Below are 15,225 nucleotides of genomic sequence, written 5' to 3' on the forward strand. Positions count from 1 at the left end.
TGAAAAATATAAATTGAAGAGTTGGAATAATATTATTTATACTTCAAGCCATGAAATTTAAATGGTTCTTTTGTTAGAAGGAATTAAACCTATTTAAGTACTATTAAAGATTTATATTTAATCTTTTAAATGTATAAAAAATAATTTTGACTGATTAAATTAAACACATAAATTGGTCTCAAATAAAAATAAAATGGTTTTTAACTCAGCCGAAATTATGATCTAATCCTCATTAAAAGATTTTCACCTTATTATTACCTGTATCGTCGTCAAAGCTATCTACTTTTCTCCACATTTCTATCTCAATTGATTATATTTACTTCAACCTAAAAATAAAATATAGATGTAAGTGAATGTATATAATGAGAATAAAATTTTAATAAAAAAACCAATCAAAATGTACACATTTCAATTATGTAAAAAGAAATGAATTAAGTGAATAAAATTTTAAATGGTACTTTTTTTAAAAAAAATTAGTACATAATAAAATGATCATATCTCATATGCAAATAAGTCTAGAATGATTACTTTAAATGAAATAAAAGATGTAAACAAGGTAAATGAGTAAAAAAATTTAGTAGGACAAGGTTGGTTAAGTAATTTACCATAGCTAATGCGTCTCTCCGGATTGGCCAATTATGAAAAATTGAAAAAAAGTTGCATCCGTTTTGGTTGCGGCCCTTCTTCCTCCGCTTCATCGTAGATATTTGGTTTCTATTTTGTGTGAGAAGTGCTACCTACTGATCCATGGTTGTGAGCAGAGTGTTGGTGGATGTGTTCTAAATTTGGAGAATATTGAGTGGTATGGCACTGCAACTCTTTTATCTCTTCCAAATCTTTCTCATACACTATTCTAACATCACACTTCTTCACCTTAACACATCCCATGAAAGACACCTCAAGCTCATCGCATTTTTTATCTAAGCAATGTGTTGTCCATAAATTAGTGGTTTCACAGTCGTCATATGTATACTCCAAGGAAGGATATAATTTATCACGCGACCAATAACGAAGTAAAAGGTGATCTTTCATTATTGGTTCACGCAGCCCCCAGCCTCTCTCATCAATCCGTCGATAATTTCTACCTCGAAAAATAGATCCATTACAGCTGGCATGTTCAGAATTTCTACAATAGATATATGCTCCACAATCGATATATTCGTCATCCCTTGAAGCATCATTATTGACAAAAATGCAGCAGCAAGCAACTCCAATCCATTGACTATCTTTCTGAAGGCTGATAGGCAAGGGTATGTTAATTGAAGAGTCACTTGTTTGTTGGCTAAACCATTCTGGGATTTCACTTCCGGGCATAATAATATCAAACATTAATCTTGAATTTGCAAATGCCTGCAAAATAAAACACAAGTCGTTTGGTAACTAAAACCATAAATTCTCAAGTATGAGATTTTGTAAGGGAGAAAATGGAGATTAATCGACCTTAAGCCGTTCTTTCAGCAGTGTTAATGCATTCATATTCTCGGCCAATTTGAAGCAGTTAATGGCTCTAAAGGCAGCCGAATCCACTAAATTGCATACTTCAAGTGAAGAACAACCATCTAGCCAAACTTGTCTTAACCTTGCCGACATCTCAGGCAACGATTTAAGCATCTTGCAATATGACAATCCAAGAAACTGAAGCTTGGATAGTCCAGTAAGAGATGCAGGTATGCTGATGAAATTGTTACCACTAAGACCAAGATGTACGAAAGAGGATAGACCAGAAATATAACTATGAATTTCTGCTTCACCAAGAGTGCACATGTTGCAATTTGACAAGTCAAGATACCCAAGCTTCGGGATTCCAGTAAGAGATGCAGGTATGCTGATGAAATTGTTGTTGTTCCAATAGGGTCGGAAGCGTGTAAATTATTGTACTAAAAAATCAGACAAAGTTCAATTCCCAGGGAAGAGAGGTGGATCACATGGATCTCTTAAATACCAAGTCTTTCCTTAGTCAGAATATCCCTTCTATAGTAATTTAATAGCACAATTAAATACTACTATTATACCCTCAAATATTGAAAGAAAAATAGAACAAAAAGAACATAAGAGTTTTAACGAGGTTCGGTAAATTATACCTACGTCCTCGGGCACTAACACCAGATGATAACTTTACTATCTCCAAAATATTACAAACAAATAGAATTCCTTAAGAATTCTCAAATGGGAGAAGAGAGAAAACTAAGAGAGAAAGATTGGTTGGGATGAATTGAAATGAGAAATGAGAAGGCCTATTTATAGTTGAGGTTCAAGGACCAAACAATAAATAGCCCATTATCTCAAGGACGAAAAAAAAATTATCCCTTGCCACTTTTCCAAAGTTGGTGGTTGTCATTATTGATTGTCTCCCATTAATGTTAATGGCAACCATTATTAATTGTCTTCCATTAATGTTAACAATCTCCACCTTGAAGATTTGATTAGGATAATCACATCTTCACACACTTCCTTCAACTCCCCAAATTCGATAAAGCTATCTTTTGTAGTGCCTACAAATGCGCTCTCGAGCGCCATACACCTGAAGGTGCTCAAATTCTCAGGATGTTAATCAAGTTCAAACAATGATTAAACTTGATTGTTGTTACCACCTTGGTCATCATATCTGCGGGATTATCTGCTGTCGGAATCTTCTGAAGTATAATTTTTCCTTTTTCAAAGACTTCCCGCACAAAGTGATATCTTACGTCGATATGCTTGGTTCTTGAATGATAGACTTGATTTTTCGCTAAATGAATAGCGCTCTGACTGTCACAATATAAACTTATGTGACTTTGAACAACTCCTAAGTCTTTCAACAATCCATTAAGCCAAATAGCCTCCTTAACAGCTTCTGTAACTGCCATATATTCTGCCTCTGTAGTAGACACAGCTACTGTAGACTGTAAGGTAGACTTCCAACTCACTGGGGCTTTCGCAAGAGTAAACAAATACCCCGTAGTTGAACGACGTTTATCTAAATCACCAGCAAAGTCGGAATCAACATATCCAACTACAAACTGACCAAGTGCTTCATCCTGTTCAAAAATTAAACCAACATCTACGGTTTTTCGAAGATACCGTAGAATCCATTTCACAGCTTGCCAATGTCCTTTTCCAGGATCATGCATATACCTGCTCACAACTCCAACAGCTTGTGAAATGTCAGGCCTCGTACACACCATCGCATACATCAAACTCCCAACTGCATTAGCATATGGGACTTTCGCCATATATTCTCTTTCTTCTTCAGTTTTCGGAGATAATTGAGAACTAAGTTTCAAATGAGAAGCAAGTGGGGTACTTACATGTTTTGTGTTTTCATTTACACCAAAACATTGTAATACCTTTTTCAGATATTGCTTCTGATTCAAACAAAGCTTGCCTCTCTGTCTATCTCTACTTATCTCCATGCCGAGAATCTTCTTGGCCTCACCTAGATCTTTCATCTCGAACTCTTGATTCAACTGAGCCTTCAGCTTATCAATCTCTTTTTGGCTCTTCGAAGCGATTAACATATCATCAACATACAAGAGTAGATAAATGAAAGATCCGTCATGCAGCTTCTACAAATACACACAATTGTCATATTTGCTTCTTGTGTACTTCTGCCTTCTCATAAAGCTATCAAATCGCTTGTACCACTGCCTCGGGGATTGCTTCAATCCATATAGCGATTTGTTCAGCTTACAAACCCAATTTCTACCACCAGCATCTGTGTATCCTTCGGGCTGAGTCATATAGATCTCCTCTTCTAACTCACCATGCAAGAAAGCCGTCTTAACATCAAGTTGAGCTAGCTCCAAATTCAACTATGCTACCAAGGCCAACAAAATTCTAATGGAGGAATGCTTCACAACAGGGGAAAATACATCATTGTAGTCAATTTCCTCCTTCTTAGCGTAGCCTTTAGCTACCAATCTTGCCTTGTAGCGAATATCCTTCTTGCTAGGAGATCCATCTTTCTTTGCGAATACCCACTTGCATCCGATTGCCCTTTTACCTTTCGGTAATTGCGCCAACTCCCAAGTATTGTTCTTCCGGAGAGACTGCATTTCTTCATCCATGGCGCTTTTCCATTTATCACTTTCTAAGCTTTGCATTGCTTTTGATAAGTGATAGGAATATCATCAACAACGGGAAGGGCGTAGGCCACCATATCAGTAAATCGAGCAGGTTCACGAATTTCTCTCCGTGGCCTTGCAACTGCAACTGGTTCTGGTGTACTTAGTGGTTCTTGGGTCAGAACCTCTTCAACCTCTAATTCCTCCATTGTGGCTGGAGAATTAGACTTATTAATTAGGCAAATCCCCATCTGCTCAAACTCCACCTGTTTTGGAGTACACTCCACCTGCTGTGGAGTATTGCTCGTCTGAATATTTTTATCTGCTACCTTTTTCAATGTGGCAGATTCATCAAAGGTAACATCTCTAGTACAGATCATTTTCTTTGTGCTTAAGCACCAAAGACGAAATCCCTTCACTTCAGAAGTGATTCCCATAAAGAGAGCTTTCTTTGCCCTCGGATCTAACTTTGACTCCTACACATGGTAATATGCAGTGGATCCAAACACATGTAAGGAATCATAATCTGTAGCCGGTTTTCCAGACCATACCTCCATAGGAGTTTTTCTTTCTAATGCAGATGATGGCAAACGATTAACAAGATGGCCAGCGTATGTCACAGCCTCAGCCCAAAATTGCTTGCCCAACCCAGCATTGGACAACATACATCGAACTTTCTCCAGCAATGTTCGATTCATACGCTCTGCCACTCCATTCTGTTGTGGTGTATCCCTAACTGTGAAGTGTCGAACAATACCATACTCTTGGCACACATCGAAGAACGGATCACTTTTATATTCCCCTCCGTTGTCCGTCCTAAGCCGCTTGATTTTCTTGCCAGTCTGGTTTTCGATCATAGTTTTCCATTTAAGAAAAACTCTAAGCACTTCATCCTTAGTTCTCATGGTATACACCCAAACTCTTTTGGAAAAGTCATCAACAAAAGTAACAAAGTAGTGTTTTCCTCCCAATGAAGGTGTCTTGGAAGGCCCCCACACATCTGAGTGAACATATTCCAAAATACCTTTTGTATTATGGATAGCAGTACCGAATTTCACTCTCTTTTGCTTTCCCAGAACACGATGCTCGCAAAATTTTAATTTGCAAGCCTTTGCACCTTTCAACAATCCTTGCTTTGCCAGAATTTGCAAGGATTTTTCGCTGGCATGTCCTAACTTCATATGCCACAACTGTATTGAGTCTAATTCTTTGTTGCCGAAAGCTGCAGCGACTGCTCCAATAACTGTACTACCTTCGTAGTAATACAAGTTATTTTTCCTGATGCCCTTCAATATCACAAGTGCGCCAGATGTCATTTTCAAAACCCCATATCTCATAGTAACAACTGAACCATTGGATTCCAGGGCTCCCAATGAGATGAGATTTTTCTTCAAACTGGGCACGTATCGAACATCAGTCAGAACTCTGGTTGATCCATCTTTATTCTTTAATTGGATTGAACCTATCCCAACAGTTTTACAGGCATTGTCATTGCCCATATAAACAACTCCTCCATTTAGTTCTACTAAATCAGAGAACCACTCCCGGTTAGGGGACATATGATAGGTACAACCCGAATCCAATATCCACTCATCTGAATGGAACGACGATGATGATGCAACCAGTGATAGTTCAGAGTCACTGGTATCATGCTTTGCAACACAAGCATCTACAGCAGCTTTTCCCTTATTCTTCAGCTTTGGACAATTTTTCTTCCAGTGGTCTTTCTCATGACAAAAAGCACATTCATCTTTCCCGAGTCTAGACTTTGACTTTGATCTCCCCTTTTGAGTTTTCTTCCGAGTGTATGAACGACCTCGAACTACTAAAGCTTCTGTATCTCTGATTGAGTTTTTCTGTTTGTCCTTCTTTCTCTGTTCATAACTGTATAAGGCCGCACAGACTTCGCTCAGAGATATATCACTCCTGCCATGAAGTAGAGTAGTTTCTAGGAACTCAAACTCCTCAGGAAGTGACCCCAACAGCATCAAAGCCAAATCTTCATCTTTGAATGTCTCATCCATATTCAGCAAATCAGTGACTAACTGATTAAATTTGGTGATGTGATCATTCATTATGGTACTTGGGACGTATGTGAAGCGAAACAGTCTTTTCTTCAAGTGGAGCTTATTTTGACTGTTTTTCTTCAAAAAATTTTCTTCAAGTGCCACCCACAACTTATTTGCAGAAGTCTCCTTTGAAAAAGCATACCTCTGCTCTCAAGAAAGGCATGATCGAATTGTGCCACATGCCAACCGATTGATCGCCTTCCAATCTTTCTCCTGTACATCATCTGGTTTCTCTTCATCAATGGCAATGTCTAGACCTTGCTGAAAAAGGGCATCTAGAACCTCACTTTGCCACATACCAAAATGGCCCGTGCCATCAAAGATCTCCACGGCCAATCTTGCATTTGCAATTGTCGGTCTTGTCCACATGGACGATGTTGAAGCTCCTACACCGACCGTTTTCTCCATAATCTTTCAATATACCTAAGGAAATCTTTTCTGATGTGGAAGATCAGTTTAAACTGCAACCACAGAGCATACTACGATTAACCTTCGGCTCTTGATACCACTTGTTGTTCCAATAGGGTCGGAAGCGTGTAAATTATTGTACTAAAAAATCACACAAAGTTCAATTCCCAGGGAAGAGAGGTGGATCACATGGATCTCTTAAATACCAAGTATTTCCTTAGTCAGAATATCCCTTCTATAGTAATTTAATAGCACAATTAAATACTACTATTATACCCTCAAATATTGAAAGAAAAATAAGACAAAAAGAACATAAGAGTTTTAACGAGGTTCGGTAAATTATACCTACGTCCTTGGGCACTAACACCAGATGATAACTTTACTATCTCCAAAATATTACAAACAAATAGAATTCCTTAAGAATTCTCAAATGGGAGAAGAGAGAAAACTAAGAGAGAAAGATTGGTTTGGATGAATTGAAATGAGAAATGAGAAGGCCTATTTATAGTTGAGGTTCAAGGACCAAACAATAAATAGCCCATTATCTCAAGGACCAAAAAAAAATTATCCCTTGCCACTTTTCCAAAGTTGGTGGTTGTCATTATTGATTGTCTCCCATTAATGTTAATGGCAACCATTATTAATTGTCTTCCATTAATGTTAACAATTGTTACCACGAAGATCAAGATGTTTCAAACAGGATAGACCAGAAATATCACGTGGAATATATCCTTCACAAAGATTGCAGTCCCTTAGACATAGCCGTCTTAATGAACTCAAACCTGACAAGAAAGGCAACATTGGAGCCATGGGAGTTGTCCTTCTTCCTTGGATTACCTTGAAAAGAGAGGACAAATTTGGTTGCAACTTTCTTCTGCAAATTCTCGGAGAAATTTTCAACTCTATAGCAACCAGAAAGCTCTACAGTTTTTATACGTTCCATTTTCCCATCAATCTCCGGAAACCTTACAAGACTTGAGCAACCCGAAAAAATTAATGTTTCAAGAGATTCCATTCTAATTTTGGTCGGAAGACTCCTAAGACTTTTGCAATATCTAAAATTCAAAAGTTTAAGGCTCTTAAGCACTCCTATTGATGGATGAACATCCACTAATTTGGTACAGCCTTCCAAAATTAAAACTTCAAGATTTAATGCTGTTGTGAAGTTTGGTGTCTTGATCAGGTTTTGGGAACCTTTGAGGTTCATTATTTTCAACTTATACAAGGGCTGTTGAAGACAATAATAAATTAGAGAGAAAAGAGAAAACATAATAATTCTCATTTTTGTTTTTGTATTTTTACCTTAATCAAGGTTTAATAATTTATATTAAAATAAGCTAAAACAGAAGGATAAGATGAGTTAATTCTTACTCTATTTCCCTTCCATAGTTGTTTAATGTGACTATATGGTAAAAGAAGTGCAACAAGGTTGTTTGGTCGGAAGCTTGAAGGCAAGCATCTTAAAGGATATCCTGTCCATTCTAAAAGCCGTAGATTATTAGAAAGATATTTGAGATCATCACAATTTGACTGGCAAAGCACTTTGAGCAGTCTCAAGTTTTTCATCTTTGAGAAGGTATAGGCACTCAAATTGAGCATTTTGCTTGATTCCCTAATAACCATGAGTAAAACAAAAATGAGATTCAAAATATACAAAGACATTCAATATCTAAAAGTTATGTTGCACCGATAGATGATCAATTTCCATTGTAATGAAAAAAACAAAATCATTCCAAATTGGAATTAGAAGGAAGACAATGAGAGAGATATTTTATTTTCAAATGTTTTATTTTCTTTCCTTCTCGCTTTTCGCTATACCAAGCAATACTGAGGAGGAAAATATATTTTCCATTCAATTTTCTATCTTTCCAATCAAGTTTTCCATCCCCTTAGTTTTCCACCCTTTTGATTTTCTTTCCACTCTGCCAAGCAAAGCCAAAAGGTTTTTTTTTATTGGATTTTTTACAAAAAATAATAACAATACTAATAGTACATATTGATAAATTTATATGTATGTTTTCTTACCATTCGTTGTCGATGATCATACCTTCAATCACTTCGGTAGCCTAACAGTAATCAAGAATAGACAATAAGAATACAAAATAAATTATCTAAATTGTACAATAAAACTTTTGAAATTTACATATAAGTTCAACATTATCACAATCTTTTATAGGAAATAAAATATTTTCAAATGAGAGTAATTCAATAAAATTAAACACTTATATTGCAAATCATTATTAATATTTATATTCAACAAATGGAAATTATCTTAAAGCTACTCAATGTCACTTAAGGATTGATATGTAAACCAATTAAACTAAGCTTTAGATTTACATCATATATTGATAAAAAGAAAACTTTGTATGTAATTTCTGTTGAATGATTTACCGTGTTTTTTGTTAGGACATGATGGACATCCCTTTCCTTCCACAATCTACAACGTTTTCCAGGTTCATCAACACATTTTTCTTCAACAATTTTTCTTCCCATTTCTTGCAACAAGGCATGCATCCGCAAATATTGGTTGTCATCACTGACTTTTATGAGAGATTTCTTAATGAGAACATCGACTCCGATATCTGGAAAAAACTCACAACCATCCAATACTTTCATTACCAAATCTTTCTGCTCCCCATTGAAAAAGCATGCTATATCTAGAAATATATTCTTCTCCCTTTCTTCCAATCCATCAAAGCTAATTCGTAGTGTGTCAAGAATTTCTTTGTTAGAATCATATGGTCCCCCAAGGTTTTGACATTGTTTTGTTTCTTTTGTCACCCAACCGATAATTGAGTAACAAAATAATAATATGATATTTTTTAATTGTCATAATAACAAATTTAGCTATTAATGTTGATATATTCTATCAATTTGGACATGATTATATATAAAAGTTATAAAAAAATTAAAACAATAAAAAATTCAAAAAAATATAAAAATAAGTAAGAATTCAAAAAAAATATATAAAAAATTAAAAATGATGAGAGATACATAAAAATATAAAAAAATTCAAAATTTTTAAAATAAAAAATTGTTAAAATTATAAAAATCAGTAGCCCACTACCACACATCAGTCAACATCTGATATATATTTTTTGTGTTTCAAGTGTCAATTGCTATGTAAATCACTAGTGGTTTATAGAGATAACAAAGGTTCACGACGATTAATGTAAAAACCCATCAGCAAATAGAAGTTGTAAATTAATATATATATATATGCCATTAATGGTTTAACGAGTAAAATATCTATTAATATATACAAATTTGTTGTCCTTAATGATCATTTTGTATTTTTATTACATTTCATCTCACCATTGTAAGTGGTTTTATCTTCAATTACATATTTCATCATTGATTTTATCTCACTGCTATAGTATTTAATTTTATTACTACCTTAATTGTATATTTAATCTCTTTAGAACTAATTTCACCACCCATCCAAATAAACCTTGTGTAAGTCTCTATGATTATCTTATTTGCTTTTTGCTCCATAGCAAGGCAACTATTAATTTATTTGTAGCCTTAAAAATTTTTCATTTTAGAAAAAAAGTCAATATATAAAAGTCTTAAATTTTGTTATCTATATATATAATATAAATTATCACATGATAAGTTCTTTTTACTTTAGATATATATAATAAGGGAAGGATCACATGTAAAACTAACATGACTTTGCATGCTTTTTAATTCTATTTTTATAATTGATATTTTAACAAATCAACTGTTAAATTTTATATTCATATAAATTTTACACAGTATAAATATATCTCTCTTTTATTATTTCCGTTGAATTCAGCGACAACTTTTTAGAATAATATGACTTCAAATTGGTTAAATGAATTTCTAGTTTTATATTCAAATTTTATCTTTCAACTTATTAGTAATTTTAAAAAAAAATCAAATTATACAATGTCCCTTGCAAACAAATGATGGCAGTTGGTTGTTCTTTATATCTCCAAGCAAATTAAATCTCTTGGTCTAAGTCAAGGTATTCACAATTGGTTAATGCATTGATTGAGCATCGTCTAGGAATCTCATGCCCTCTCTTTCTATCAATGGTTTCCTCTCATTTTCCCTTTAAGGTGATGGTTTTTATTCTTCTTCTTCTTTTATGAAATGTGATGGTTAAATCCTTTTCCTCTTATGGCAGTAAAGATATGAAAGGCCAAAATACAATTTAAAATATAATACAAGGTCTGCTTTGATACTTTTACTTAATTCCACTGTGCATCCCGTTTTTGTAGTGCATATGTCAATAGCAAGCCAACTATTTATATTTGTAGTCTTACAAAATTGACTTTTCAGAAAAAGTCCAAAGCAATCTCAATTTAACAAAGTCTTAAATTTTATTATCAAAGTAGTGTATTATCGGGTTAAATTTTAAGTTATTTGTGATGTTATATTCAAGTAAGTAATTATTATCTAATGTTATTTCAAATCGATTAAATGAATTATAAAATGATCACTAAATTATTAATTTTTTTATTTAATCACTAAATTTTTTGAAATAAAATATTTTAATCACTTTTCTGTTAATTACAGTGTATTGATTTAATAAAAAATTTAGCCTTCAAAATCTATTTTTCAAAAAAAAAGTTAAATGAATAGTGAGGTGTGAGGGAATTGTATACAATTATTAAAAGAAGTTTGATAGGTAAATTAGAAAGGACAGAGCTTTGATGATATCTAGAGACTGAGATTTGGAGTTTAGATATACAAAGTTGAAATGAAGTAATGGTGGAGTTGGAAGGCAGTGTTATTAAATACTAAATAATTGTTTGGTGAAAATGGGATATTTTTACTTTTTTATCCATTCAGACATATTACTATTCCTGTCTTCCTTTTCATGTTCTTGTAAAAAACAGATTGCCACCGTTCTTTTCTCTTTGGTAAATGTTGTTTGCTGAGAGGACAATCTTTTTGCACATTCCCGAACTCTATGGACAAGATTTTTTCCATCTCAATCAAAGGTTTGAAAAGTTGAAATTATATTTAGGATTTTATTTTACTTCCAAATGATATCCTAGTATTCGTATTATGGACACGAATATATATTAAGAGTTCCATCACATCAATCACTGTTGCGGATATAAAGAATACTTAATTATGGTAAATAAGAATCTATTTGTACAATTAAACAAAAACAGGGAAAGGAGAAACTTAATTAAATAGGAGAAAATATCTTGAAAAGGCTAGTCAAGTAGTTTACCACAATTTCTGCTTCTTCTCTGAACAACCCATTATAAAATTGAAATTTGTTTTCATCTGTTTAGGTCCTCTGTTTCCTCGTGGGTATTACGTTTTCGTTCTACAGGGAAAGTGCTACCTGCGGATCCATTCTTGTCAGTAGAGTGATGATGGATATGTTCAAAGTTTAGAGGAGATTGAGTGGTATGGCACTGCAAATCTTTCTCATACATTATTCTAACGCCACACTTCTTCACCTTAAAAGAAGGAAACCCATCTGCGCCTTTGAAAGACATCTCAAGCTTATCGCATTCATGATCAGAGCAATCCATTGTCCATGTATTGTAATTCACGCGAGAAATAACGAAGAAAAAGGTGATTGTTCGTTATGGGCTGCTCATATTCCCCACCTAAACCAATGAAACTGGGATCGACCGTTCGAGGATTTTTAACTTGAAAAACAGATCCATTATGACTAGATTGTCGGGAATTTCTATAATGGATATAAGTTGTACTACCGATAGCCCTTTCATCGGAACCTCCATCATTGACGAAATTGCAGCAGAATGCAACTCCAATCCAATTTGTTTGGTATATGTGAAACGCTTTGTGAGTTTGTTTTTTAAAATAAAGGTAAATTTCAACAATTATTTTTTAATCATCATTATTAATACATTGAAATCACATTCAATGTATGTTAGTGATTATGAAAAATTGGAATGTGACATACTCTTGATGTGTTTAGAAAATGTTATAGTTATAGAAAAAATTATATAACCATCATGGCATTGGTTGAGTTTGTTAAACTTAAAAGTTTTAGAAATCCAATGTTATAGGTTTTAATCTCAATTTTATATAAAAAGATAAAAATAATTACTATAATAATATTTGTTACTTTTAAAAATATTAAATTTTCTAGTCATTTTCCAAATAAGTTAATATCTAATTCACTTATGATTGATAAGTAAAGTATAATATAAATTATGTTTGGTTAAAAAATAAAATTATGTGAAAATGATATATATTTAAATATAGAATATATCAAATTTTATATAAGGTAAGTTATTAATATAGTAAAATTGGAAGTAATTTAAAGATAATTATTATATTAGAAAATATAGGCATTAAAGTTGAGGCATTTTAAGAAGTTTACCAAATTTTATATAATGTAAATCATAAACACTGTTCCTTAATACCACCGCGCACGATTAGCGCTGTTGGAACCGTTAGTTCCCTGCTTTAACTTTATCTCCATAACATGCCGAGACCATGAAAGGCACTCATTCCTTAATACCATATTTAGTTCCCGCAACGCCACTACTGAAAACAAAGGCATTTCTATTTTACCAAAGTTTCTAGCAGCCATAGCAAAAAGAGTACCCCAATCAGTTCCTTCCACAGAAAAAGTTCTTTGAGCTCCGGAGAAACTCACTGCTCACTACTGCAAATCAAACTTTTAGCGGAGTTATTTGCGGCGTTTACATCAAAAACGCCGCCAAAGTTGCACATTAGTGGCGGTTGTAAACAAACGCCGCAAAAGATTGGATCAATAGTGGCGTTTGAAAGAAAAAACGCCGCAGAAAATCAGAATTAAATAAACGCCGCAAAAACTCGAGCAGAAAATCAAAACACATCGTTTTACTTTAGCTTCTAGTCGAATTAGCGGCGCTCTTCTAGAAACGCCGCTATAGGTAGAGTATTAGCGGCGATTCCGAAAAAGCGCCGCAAAAATGTTAATCAGTACGCATCGTTTTACTTTAGCTTCTAGTCGAAAGCTATATGTGGAGTATTAGCGGCGCTTGTAAAAAAGCGCCACAAAAAATGTTAATCAGTACGCATCGTTTTACTTTAGCTTCTAGTCGAACTATCGGCACTTTTCTAAAAACGCCGCTATAGGTAGAGTATTAGCAGCGCTTGAGTAAAAGCGCCGCAAAATGTAAATCAAAACACATCGTTTTATTTTAGCTTATAGTCGAATTAAAGTCGAGATCTTTAGCGGCATTTTTTTCAAATAAACGCCGTAAAATTTTTCAACATTGTCAATAGCGGCGATTTTCACGGCGTTTGTGAAAGCGCGGCAAATAGCTTTAGCGGCGCTTATAAAGCCACTAAAGGACAAAAAAAAAATGCCGCTAAAAGTCTACTTTCCTGTAGTGGCTCTTCCATTTCCTAGCGCCCAATAGACACCATTTACTACATCTTCCCAAATATTGGACAAAGCCCTCCAGAGAAGCGAGCAATTAGAAGGATGTATTGAAGCCGACCATCTACTTATTACCCCATACTTGATTCCAAGGACTTCGACCCATATCACATTCACGTTAGAAATGACATTAAAAGCTACCTTAATCATGCAAGCTTTATTGTGGTCTCGTACTTTCCTCAACCTAACTCCACCGTTCTTCAAAGGCATACAAAATTTATACCAGCTCACTAAAGTTGGTTTCTGATTGCCAAATGTTGACCCCAAATGAATCCTCGAACCAGCTTCTCATTTTTGTTGCAATTGTTTAAGTGATCAACTAAAATAAGACCGTACAAAGATTGATCGGTCTAAAATGAGATAGTAATTCCGGTCTTGCCACCTTGGGAACCAACACAATAAGAGTTTGATTCAAAATAGAGGCAAACATTTGATGATTTCGTTCTATTGGTTTTTAATTTGAATTAGTCATTCATTTAAAACAATCATAGTTGTGCATCAATTATGAAAGAAGTCAGAAGAAAATTGTGCACTAATCAAATGCAATTTTCTTCACTTTTATCGCGTCTTTGAGTTGAAGGAAAAGATGGCCCAATTGAGATACACTTGAAAAGTTTAATGATGAATTGAAATGAATTGAAATTAATGGTTCAATTAGCATTTTGCATTAAAAAATTCATAATCTGACTCAATAAAATGTTGAGAGTCAAATTACTAAAAAGAAATGAATATGGGTCAACTTGTCAAATTTTATAAACACTAAGAACCTTTTTTTATCATTATGCCTAATTTTAAAGGTTTTATTTACAATACAATTAAATTACTATTTGAATTTACATTTTAAAAACAACGTTCATTTCAATATGTATAATTTGCATTACAATACATGATAAAAACAACTAATTATATTTTGCTAATTCCCTAAATTCGTCCGAACCTATAATTGCTAAGGTGTCCGCCTCCATTCCAACTTGAAGACTTTTGTTGGTCCCTCACTTGCATGATCCTTTGAGCAGACTTTCATGCTTCTATTGGTCTAGGGGACAAACATAAAACACCATCATTATTTTTGTTGCATTGAGATCATCTATATTAACTTACCTCAAATTCAGAAATTTTTGTTGATATCACATAAATACAATCATTGAAAATCTTACTCATATTGACCAAAAATCATATTTTTATTTCTCTAAACAATAACAAAAATGAAATTATAGAATTTTGAAAATAAAAATATTGGATATGAAAATGTCTCTCACATGGAAAAGATTTTCCAAATAATTAAAAGAGTGTACTTTATTTTTATATTTGA

This window comes from Gossypium hirsutum, chromosome D11 (genome assembly GCF_007990345.1).
Source record: "Gossypium hirsutum isolate 1008001.06 chromosome D11, Gossypium_hirsutum_v2.1, whole genome shotgun sequence".
Classification (NCBI taxonomy): domain Eukaryota; kingdom Viridiplantae; phylum Streptophyta; class Magnoliopsida; order Malvales; family Malvaceae; genus Gossypium; species Gossypium hirsutum.